At 36.9% G+C, this 12,264-nt stretch overlaps 1 protein-coding gene across 5 annotated transcripts in view; it reads right to left on the reverse strand.

The window, feature by feature from the left end:
* CTNNA3 (catenin alpha 3) overlaps positions 1–12,264 on the reverse strand; it is a 1,780,789-nt gene that overhangs the window by 45,026 nt on the left and 1,723,499 nt on the right. The gene's annotated exons all lie outside the window — the stretch shown is intronic.

A 12,264-nucleotide genomic window follows, 5' to 3' on the forward strand; every position in this document is an offset into this window, starting at 1 on the left:
CCTGGATCCTAGACTTGAATTTATTTAACCCTTGTGGCAGTGTCCAATTTATCCACATGTTTTAGGTCTTTCTTGCTCAGGGTCTAGAACCAAACCTGTACAAACACAGGGGCTGAAAAGGTATCATTACCAGGTAGCTCACTGGCTTGGCGTCGAAACTCTTTCCCTTCCAGTGTACTGTCGACTTGGCCCCCTAGATTTTTCACAGTTTTATTTTGACCTCTGATCTGTAACTGGAAGCCAACATAGAATGGAAATAACTTTTTAAGCACAAGTCAAGAGACTGTTCAATGTTCATGCTGACTACTGAATAATTCTATTCTAGAGCACTAATTTCTTCATTTGTGCAGTATGTGAGTTGGATAGAATGAATTATAAGGTCTCATCTGGCTCAACATTTTGAATCTTAATTATTGATTTTTTTCTCTAGGTCCTCCCATAGACACTTGAAAAATCATGATGGGGAGTATCAGTGACTAAATTACTTTCCTTAAATTCTGTTCTCATTCTTAGTCCCTTGGTACACAAAATTATCTGCCTACCCACAAGCTATGGACTAAATTGTGTTCCCTCAAAGTTCATATATGGAATCTTCAATACACAATGTGATTATAGCTGTACATAGGGTACTCTGGAGGTAATTAAGATTAAATGGGGAATTTCTGGTCCCAGATAGTGACATGGGAAACTCCCAAACTCAACTTCCCCACAGACAAAATGAATCTACAGCTGCACATGGAGAAGTTACCTCTGAAAGAAGTTCAGAAACTAGCTAAACAAGCCCTGCACATCTGGTTAACCAGAAAATGCCCACAGCAATACATATAGGGAAGGCTGAGACACATTCACCATAAATCCCATCCCTGGCACAGAGACAACTGGGGAGAAACTCACAACTCACACTTTCCCCTTGAGGTACCACAAAAACCAAGTATCATCTACTAGACCCAAGATGGCAGAAGATTTTACTTCCTGTGGATCTTGAGCCTCACCATATGCTCACTGTAATGCATTAGCTAAATGACATACTCAAAGGCTCCATGCTGGTTCCCAGGCTGGCCATAAGAGGCCAAAAAGTGGGTGGTGCCTGAGTTCCTGGAAATTCCCACCCCTTCTCCAAGTTAGAATATTCCTCCAACTTGTTAGCTTGTGAAATTTCCCAGCCCATAAAATCTAACCACCCCTATACCTCATGGCAGCCTTCTTTCCCAGAGGACCTCATGTTCCAGGGCTGAGAAGGTCCACGCTCTGTCTGTGGAGTGTGTGTCTCTCTCAGTAAACCTCCTTTCACTATACTATGGCTCATTCTTGAATTGTTTCCTGTGCAAAGCCAAGGACCCTCACTAGGTTGCCTGTGCCAGGGACTCACTGGAGACCCTGGACATAATTGTACTCTTGTGCCCTATTTTTCCTACAACAATTCCAGGTCACTGAAACTTCCCTGAAGGGACCTTAGAAACATGTCTATCATCCAAGTTTTTGTAGCTGCCACCCAAAGTATGAATGCCTTTTTGTTTGGCTTAGTGAACAGTGAAGCTTAAGTTTCCAGGTCACACAGGAATGTCAAAACCAAGAAATGGTTTTAAACCAGATATCCCTCCAGAACTCAGTGCAGAGGGAGCAGAGGGACTCCTAATTCCCAATATTTCCCTAAAGAAGGCCTAATTACATACCTTAAAACCTTTCTGAGGGTCAGACATCTAATTTAGCACACATCTAGCAGCCGAATATGATGCTCCCCAGAGACCAAGGAAGCAGGCAGACACCATCTCCACATTCTGCCTGCAGCCTCAGTAACTTGCTGATAGCTCCCAGGAAGGAGCTTGTACACGTATCTTGAAACATGGCTTTTGCAGCTGACATTCAGGGGACATACCCCTGGATTTCTAGGCTCTAATTGGCTTGTGTGCACCTATTCCACACAACTGTAGCATACAAAGAAACAGTTTTTAACCAGCTATACACTTGCCCCAGAGGGAACAGAGAGAAACTCTCACCTGCTAATCTTTACATGAAAAATGTCTATTTGCATAATTTAAAAGCTGCTGCCTGACTACCTGGCTTTCAATCAGCCAGTATCCAAGTGCAGACTATGATCCTCTCCTTTGGTACCCTGATGTACAACCTCAAATTCTGGGAGCCACTAAGAACAAAGAAGGTGGTTTGAACAAATGTCTGTTTTTAAAATGACAGTCTCTTAAAAAAATGGTTTTGGGAAATTAGACAGTCATATGCAAAAGAATGAAATTAGATTACCATCTTGTACCATCCACAAAAATGTACTCAAAATGGATGAAGACATGAAGACAAAAAACTTTTTTTTTTTTTGACAAACATAAGATCTTGAAACCAAAAACTCCTGGAAGAAAACAAGGGGGTAAACCTGACACTGATTTTGGGCTATGATTTTGTTGTTGTTGTTGTTGATCTGACAACCAAAACAAAGGCAGTAAAAACACAAATCAACAAAAGAGACTACATCCATCTAAAAAGCTTCTATACATTAAAAGAAATCATAAAAAGTGAAAAGTCGATTATAGAATGGGAGAAAATATTTGTAAATTATTTGACAGGAAAAGTGAATAAATATTTTTTGCCAACAAAGACACAAAAAATGGCCAACAGGTAGGTACCTAAAAAAGTAATCGAGGAGTTCCCATCATGGTGCAGTGGAAACAAATCCAACTAGGAACCATGAAGTTATGGGTTCGATTGCTGGCCTCAGTCAGTGGGTTAAGGATCTGGCATTTCTGTGAGCTGTGGTGTAGGTTGCAGACACTGCTTGGATCTGATGTTGCTCTGGCACTGATATAGGCCAGCAGCTATATCTCCAACTGGACCCTTAGCCTGGGAACCTCCACATGCCACAGCTGTAGCCCTAAAAAAGACAAAAGACAGAAATAAATAAATAAATAAAATAAGAGATAACCATTTTCACAGATATAAAGAAAGAAGAACCTTTGTTTATCACAGAGAGTCTAAATTAGTTCAGCCACTGTGGTAAACAGTCTGAAGGTTTCTTAAAATTTAAAGAACTACTGTATGATCCAGAAATCCAACCTCTGAATATACCTCCAAAGGAAATTAAAACAGCATATCAAAGATGTATCTGCACTCGCATGTTCACTGCAGCACTATTCACAATGGCCAAGATATGGAAACAATCTAAGTGTCTGGCAATGGATGAATAAATAAATAATATATGTACAATGGAATATTGTTCAGTAATAGGAAAAGAAAACCTTGCTATTTATGTTATCATGAATGAAATTTGAAGGCATTATGCTAAATGAAATAAGGCAGATGGAGAAAGGGAAATACTGCATCATATTGCCTATATTTAGAATCTTAAAAAAAAAAAAAAACAAACAGAGAAATATGACTTCCAGGGACTGTGAGAGCCAGGTAAAATATGGAGAAGTTGATAAAAGGGTACAGACTTTCAGGTATAAGATGAATAAGGTTAATTTAAAGATATTAAATAAAACAGTGACTACAGCTAATTTGCTGAGAGAGTAAAAGGTAAACACTTTCACCAAACAACAAAAAATTGTGTTGGATAGATGTATTAATTAACTAGATGAGAGAAATTCTTTTACAATGTACATGTACAGTAAATCACCATGATGTACACTTTATATGCATAATTTTGTCAATTATATCTCAATAAATCTGAAATCTTAAAAATATATTAAATACAGCTATAAGGGTGGGGTCCTAATTGGGTAGGATTAGTATCTTTGTAAGAAGAAGTCTCTCTCTCTTTCTCCTTTTACCAAGTGAGGACATTGCAAGAAGGGACATTGCTTCATCTCCAAGCAGGGAAGAAAACTCTCACCAGGAACCAAATCAGCTAGCACTTTGATTAAGGACATATCAGCCTCCAGAACTATGAAAAAATAAATTTCTATTGTTTAAGCTACTTGGTCTCTGGCATTTTGTTATGGCACCTAAACAAATTAAGACATGGCACAGGTCACTTGTTCTCCTGATTTAGTAGAGATGCTTGGAACATAATCCTATACTATATGGGTATTTTACCCACTCTTATAATTTGCTAGAAACTACACCCTAGCCTAATGGAATTCTATGCATCTGAATTATCCCCCAATTCTAGCCTCCTTGGTGTACCCCTTCCAAATTCTCAATGAGCAAATCAATTAACAAAATATCATCTATTCACATATACATTAGATTTTCAAACTACTATTACTGTAGCCCGGTTTTGGTAGTGTAAGCAAGTAAGAATGTGTTAGAGTGTGATTTTTTTTTTTTTTTTTTGTCTTTTTGCCTTTTCTAGGGCCACTTCCCGTGGCATGTGGAGGTTCCCAGGCTAGGGGTCTAATGGGAGCTGTAGCCACCGCCCGACGCCAGAGCCACAGCAACACGGGATCTGAGATGAATCTGCAACCTACACCGCAGGCCACGGCAACGCCAGATCCCCAACCAACTGAGCAAGGCCAGGGATCGAACCCGCAACTCCATGGTCGGATTCGTTAACCACTGTGCTACGATGGGAACTCCTAGAGTGTGATTATTTGATAAACTGGGTAACTGTATGATCCTTTCTGCTTTACCAAGATTATTTGCAACAAAACACAATAGGATAGTGTTTGAAATAAAAGCAACCTGAAGACCAAAGCTTAAACCTTGGTCAATAAAAGAGGCAACACCAAGATCGCTTATTGTTCATGGAAAAATGGGTCAACTTGAATCTGAACTCCTATTACCTCATAAAATTAATACCTGAGAGAATACTCCAACCAAAAGACAAGACATCCACTTCTCTTTTGCAATTCAATTTCAGTTTCATGGAACTCGATGCGTTCTTTAATGCATAAAAATCATTTCGAAATCTGTAAGGACACTAAATAATCGGTGTGGTGTAAAAATCCAGAAGGACTGCACTATCAAACATGGAATATACTTGTTCCCTGCACTTCTAACCAAAAAAAAATTTAAAAGATCTATTAAATGCTATTTCATAATAAGAGGGAACTTGGCAGCTAGTTATTGAGAGGGGGTTATTATGTTTGATGGTATCTAGTCCCAGATTAGTCCAAAACATTAATAATCAAGAATATGGACATTTACAGCTCTTGGCCTCACCCCAACATGTCAGGAAAATAGCAAAACAGCATTTTACAATGTGTTTTATATATCCATGTCCAGTATACACTATGGTACTATGGATTTTTTTAGGTAACTACACTGACCTTCTTACAACAAATCATTGAAATAAGATTAGATTAGACTTGGGGAAAATGGAATAGTACTGAAATATTCACTCAGAAAATCTGTGGGTTCATTTTACTTTGAGACCTTGGTTTTATACACATGGGATTTTAACAAAAACAGAATTTAGATGCATAGATTTCTATCTTTGCAGTGCAACAAAATTTATCTGATTTAAGGATGAGAGTCTAAGCATTTTAGTCTTATATATAGCAAAATACTAGCATTCACCGATTCCCAGTCAAGTTTTGGCATTATAGCTTATTCATAAATCAACTTATAAAATTTAGGCCACTTTTCAAAAAGAAAGCAGTATTGTACATGGTAGTAGTACGTTTTCTCAGACTATCTATTAAACCTTTCTTAACTCCTGTTTTATATATAGATATATATAGTATTTAACTTTATGGTTATCTTGAATCCCTAAATAATAATTAGTATTTACTGATTATAATAACAAAAATATTATATCCATTATCACATCTATTTCTACAGATGAACCAAACAAATTTAATAGACTATGTGAAACCAAAATAGATTAGGTAAAGGGTGTTTATTTTCTTTTCCAAGATCATAAATCTAGTCAAAATTTATAGCTGATATTTACACAGTTTAAATGCACAATCAACAGTACTTATTATATGCTAAGCATTATTAAAGAGCTTCACTTGTGTTTAAATAATTTAAACATCACTCCCTATCTTGTATTTAATATCTTTATTAAATTGATTCTAATCTTTCCAAATATGATTGTGATTTGGTCTACCTTGCTTAAACCTAATCAAACACAGAGTCCTGGGATGTTATAAATATGTTTGTGACTTGCAGTAATGCGGAGAATGTAAGCGGGTAAAAGTCACATTTTAAATTTATTTATTTATTTATGTTTGCCTACACCTGAGGATGTGGAAGTTCTTGGGCCAGTTATCAAATCTAGCCGTAGTCCACAGCTGCAACCCATGTACACCAGAGCTGTGGCAGCCCAAGGCATCATGGCAGGAATTCCATACTGTTTTTATTATTATTATTATTGTTATTGCTTTTTAGGCCTGCACCTGCATCATATGGACATACCTGAGCTAGAGATCAAATAGCCACAGCAATGCCAGATCTGAGTCACATCTGCAATCCTCACTGCAGCTTGCCACAATGCTGGATCTGTAATCCACTGAGTGAAGCCAGCAATTGAACCCGCATCCTCATGGATACTGGTTGGGTTCTTAACCCACTGAGCCAGAACAGAAACTCCATCTATAAAGTTATTTTTTAATATACATGGTATTCTAGATGGTAAAGTGATAGTTTTACAGAGATCTGTGCAAATCACAACTGCATACTCTCAAATATTACTGATAGGATATTCTAATGAGAAACAATATAGGAAATGATATAGGAAAAACAAAATCTCCAAATGACTTTACATGAAACCCATTTGCTTCAAGCAGCTAAGCAGATGAATAGTAGGGTGTCAAACATACCTTTCTATCAGGATTTTCATTTACACTGGCTCATGGATCTACAGACATGAATGCTATGGGATCCCTGGAGGATTTTGGCATCATGGACAGGTTACTACTTTCCGATTTAATTTCTTTAAAGAACAGGAACCTCTTTAGCAGCATACTTGTAAACTTTAAGAGTCAGAAAAACCTGAGTTCTCCTCTTGGCTTTATCAAACAATGGATGTGTGAACTTTAACAAATTATTGAACTTCTATGAGACACAGACCCAATGTTTGTAAAATGGAGATTATAATACATACAGACTAGGCAGATGATAACTAAAAGAGAAGATGTATGTAAAATATAACAGCTTCCACGTAATGAGACTTTAGCAAGTAAGCTATTTTTATATTACTATATCTATACTTTAAATTCAAAAATCAAGAACAGGAGATCTTGCTGTAGCTCAGCAGGTGAAGAACCTGACTGGTATTCATGAGGATGCAGGTTCAATCCCTGGCTTCACTCAGTGGTTTAAGTATCTTGCATTTGCAGCAAGCTGTGGTACGGGTCACAGGTGTGGCTCAGCTCTTGTGTTGCTGTGGATGTGGCATATGCTGGCAGCTGCAGCTCTGATTAGACCCCTAGCCCAGGAACTTCACATACTGTGAGTGCAGCCTTAAACAAACAAGAACAAAAACAAAAATCCAAAAAAATCAAGAAATTACCTTTAAAAAACTAATTTTTTATATGTATACATATGTACATATTTTCACATTTAGGCAAAGGTCCTTCATATCCCCAGAGATTATGGCTAAAACAAAGTCCTTTTCACCTGAGAAGCCCTCTAAATCGGAAAGGTCAGCCACAGCAGATTCTCAAGTCCTCTTGTATGAATGAGGAGACCATCTGTCTCAGCTTTCAAATTACTTTTCTCAACATAGACTACGGTCCAAATATTGACACTGACCCTTGCAAAGTATTAAAAAACCGTTTTTTTTCTGGAGCTTCGCACATCACCTTCCCATTTCTTTTCAGTTCACTCCCAGGGACTTAAGGCCATTAGGCAAAAGTATGCCACTGATGGCATCACATCTGGCCTGGCTGGTATTCGCAGGTGGAGAAGCAGATGTATAATAGACCTATTTGAAAATGCTATATTAGAGAAACAGCTCTACAAACAAAATTAGTGAGATAATGCTCGAGGCTTGCCTTCCTCTGTTCCATCATAATTTATCATCCAGAAAAAGGAACTAACAGGTAACACAGAGGAGTGCAATTAAGGGGCAAGGCAAAGTGAAGGGGTTTTGTAGCACCAGCATCCCCTGGATATTGTGCAGGGAAAGAGAATGCAAACTCAGGCATTCAACTCGTATGTCCATGCTCATTAAGCCACTTAGCTAGTATATGGAACATTTCAGGTTGTCCCAGGGATGTAGACAAGGAACTAAATATTGATTCAGCAAGACCTCAAATGAGAAGCCTAATTAAATTAAATAGCAAAAGGGGAGGGTTGTTTCATAGACTCCAGTAATTGCTTAAAGCTCAAAAGAGACCAAATAAAGGTCAAAAAGGTATACTAACAACCAGGCAGATATAGACAGTATACATTGGGAAGACATGAGCACAGAAGGGGACAAAATTTCAGAGGCTATTAAGGGCTCAATTGGGAAAAACGATTGGATATTGTCATGAACATAAGTAACTAGTGCTGGCTTTTAAGTAAATTCTGGCACTAACACAGGCAGCAGCATGTTAGTTTTAATTTTACTTTAATGACTAACTATATGCAGCAATACCTTAGGGTAATGCCCTTCCCTGGGAAGGACCTGACTGAGAGCTTAGGGAAGAGAGGTATAATATTTTGGAGCTCTAAAAATGCTGTGTTTCAAGTTCTATTCCGGAAAGGAGAGTATGTAAAGGAACATGAGGATGATTCTAGTATAGTTGGGATTGGCTATTTCAGAATACAGCATTATAAATATGGGCTAGCCTGTATGTGAATACACAGACAGATACAGAAGGATTATGACCCAAAGCTACTATGACTGGACACTGGGGATAGCAGAGCTCCTTCTAGATGAGAGGGAACTGGAGGGTAGAGGTGGAGAAGGAAGAGACCTCCTTCTTTGTTCCTAAGCTGTCTGAGCCTTTGTTTCTCATTTATAAAATTGAGATAATAATGGGACTTTCCTCAAGCATTGTTTGTAAATAAAAAAAAACATTCATATATGAAGGGATTTAAAATATCTGGTCGTTATTAAGAGCATGGTAAATGTTAGTTATTGTTGCTATCATTCTTCTTCCCATAATTACCACAGAAGTGAATAGGAAGAAGCTTGTCCTTAAAAAAGTACCCATCTGCTCAAATTTTGAGATGTGGACCTTGAATCTGCTCAGTATCCACTTTCATTAAAACTCTGGTGCTACTCTGCTGGGCAATTTGGTATTACATATATACACTCTAGAATCAGAGGATTAGGTTTAAGATCTTGTCCTGCCTCTTAATAGATTTGTTATTTGAAGAAGTTGTTCAACTTCTTTAAGCGTCAGTTCCAAGTCTATAAAATAACAAGAAAATATCTTACTGGTAAAAACAACTATGCAAATACATTTCAAATATTTAGGACAATGTCTAGCATTAAGCACTCAATATCATGTACATACGAAGACATATCCATATATTGCATGTATGGTTTGCATATATGAACTATCCTTACACACACATACACACACGCACACACACCATCACCTCTACCAAAACGACCACCATTTATTCCCTTAACTCCAAATGGAATCAAAGAATATTTTAGCTTGATGAGATCTAGTGATATCATTTATTCTGGCTCTTGTTAGCATCTTTCTTTCTCTCATTCTCATTCATACATGCAGGTGTATACACACATGCACATGCACACACACACACAAACTATGCAGGGAAAATGTTTATGGGTTTATACTTATATGATTTCTTAATCCAGATAGATGTTAGTCTTTCCAAGATGACTCCCTTGAATTTTGGGGTGGCTTAAGTTCTGGTCTATGTTGCAACTGAATAATTCTGAATGTAGTGCATTTGCATAAACACCCTAATATTGAATAAAAATTCTTTCCCTGATCTTCAACTCTAAAGCCTCTATTTGCATTGGCAACAAGTAGATTAAACAAATAACTATCTGAAGATTTTTTACTTTTTGCTGAATACAGTTCAGGTTTGCCCTAGACTCACTCTGTACAATTCTTCCATTACTCATCAGCCTTGCATGGACCAAACTCTAACCGTGTCTCAGAAGCAAAGATGATTACTCTTCCTCAAAGCCATATCAATTACTCCTGACAAAAGGAATGAGCAATAAACAGACTTATGATATGCAGAGGAATTATCTCACTATGAAGAGAACATTTTCCTAGGCTTCTCCTTAAATGTAATTTGAAATAAACATTTATAAAAATTAGATGAAACGTATCAATGAATAATGTTACATTATGAAAAGCTATCATTAGCCCACATTAGCTAATATTATGACTAATATTACTGCTACTACTGATACTACTGCTGCTACCACTACCAGTTAATATTTAGTGGGCACTTGCTATATGCTAGATACTGTGCTAAGACCTGATATGCAGTAGTTTGTTTTCCCTCCTGGAATCTATTTATCAGGCAGTAGGTAACATTTCTAGCCTTTCCTTTCTTAGTTTGGAGATATTTGAGAAAGTATATAAACCCTTGTTTTGAATAACTATCTAGATAAAAGTTCTCTAGGAGTTCCCATTGTGGCTCAGCAGAAACGAATCCAACTAGGAACCATAAGGTTGTGGGTTCAATACCTGCCTTCACTCAGTGGGTTAAGGATCTGGCATTGCTGTGAGCTGTGGTGTAGGTCACAGATGCGGCTCAGATCTGGTGTTGCTGTGGCTCTGGTATCGGCCAGCAGCAACAGCTCTGATTAGACCTCTAGCCTGGGAACTTCCATATGCCTCGGGTGTGGCCCTAGAAAAGACAAACACACACACACACACACACACAAAAAGCTCTCTAACAACTTGTATCACAGTTACATGTGAGCAAAAAACAAAAAACTTCATTGTTTTCAGTCATTAAGAATCAGGAGTTGTTTTTTATGACAGAAGACTCTAACTTAAGTTGACTAATTCTATGCTGAGTTGACTAGAAAAACCTTCCTTTATTTTTCTTTTCATTTATATTTTTTTGTATGTAATGTGATGCAGAAGCTGAAGATAGACTAAAATTGATTTGATTTATTTTTTGCAGAAGAGGAGTGAATTTGAACTGTACATCTAGTTGAAAGTACAAGCGTAGGTCCTAAAACATTCATAAAAGGATGCCAGTTTTGTAATGAGCAATAATATCATGCATATATGCATGTATGTACACACACACACACACATGAAATCAAGCACACATATACACAGTAGTTGCTCAATGTTTGCAGTATATATATATATAATGAATCACTTTTCTGTGTAGCAGAAATTAACACATTATAAATCTACTATACTTCTATACAATTTTTAAAATTATACGTACCTTTTTGGAAAAAAAAAATAAAAAGCTCTTTTTCATAAAATTCAACCATGAATTGCTTGTGAACTAGGGCTTGGCCAAAAACTTTCCCAAGACATCTAATATTGCAAAGACATGACTTAAAGCACTTGTTTCCCTTGGGTTATCAGATCATTATTATTGTGATCAGCTACATAATCAAAAAACAGCATTTCTAGACCATATTATTATAACTCCCTGCTGAAAAGCTTTGACTAAATTGAGACTTAATGTAAGACTTTAGGTTGAGGCTTTAGGTTTATTGAGGGTCAATGTAAGAAATGCCTTTTTGAACAGTTCTGTCTTTTGCAGACCACTAGGTTAGCTACCAATTGTTATTCAAATAATGACCACACAAAATAAATTGCTTTTAAAATTTAAAGCCTAATAAACATTTTTTTCCTCTAAAGAAATTTCTATGCTGCTTATCATCAAGCAATGAAAATTATATAATGCAGTTACTTATTAATTTCCAGGTGAATTTACTTGACTAGAGCAATTTACCCAAAAGCTTGGGAATATACATTTCTTTGTGTTTTTCTTTAAATATTCTTTAGGGTCTATTTTAATTTTTTGTTTCTCTTACATTTTTCTGGATTTATGAAACTGCTACAGTTTTTCAGAAGCACGAAAAGTACAAATTCTATTTGTAAATTAGCATTTACTAAATTTTTTTTTCTTTTTTGCTTGTCTTTCCTTTCCAACTAAATTCCTTGAGAGCAACGGTTGTTGACTCATCTACATATTGTTTCAGAGCAGCAAAATGAGCATAAATATATTAGTGTGGAATGACACAAAAAGCTCTGAAACTAGAGCCTGGATACACATTTTCAGTGGGTCACTTACATGTACGTTTATTAGCCTTTGTTTTCTTGTCCACAAAATACTGCAAGTTTACTTGCAGCATTGTAGCATTGTTGAGAGAATAAGAGAATATGTAAAAATGTGTGAATAATAGTTGTGTGTTCACATTCAGCCAACTCTCCCATCACCTATTTTCCATCCCCCATAAAAGTGACA

The sequence above is a fragment of the Sus scrofa genome, chromosome 14, assembly GCF_054392235.1.
Source record: "Sus scrofa isolate SSC_HxYL_T2T_F1_AM1 chromosome 14, Sscrofa_HxYL_maternal_Yorkshire_Landrace_v2.0, whole genome shotgun sequence".
Taxonomy (NCBI): domain Eukaryota; kingdom Metazoa; phylum Chordata; class Mammalia; order Artiodactyla; family Suidae; genus Sus; species Sus scrofa.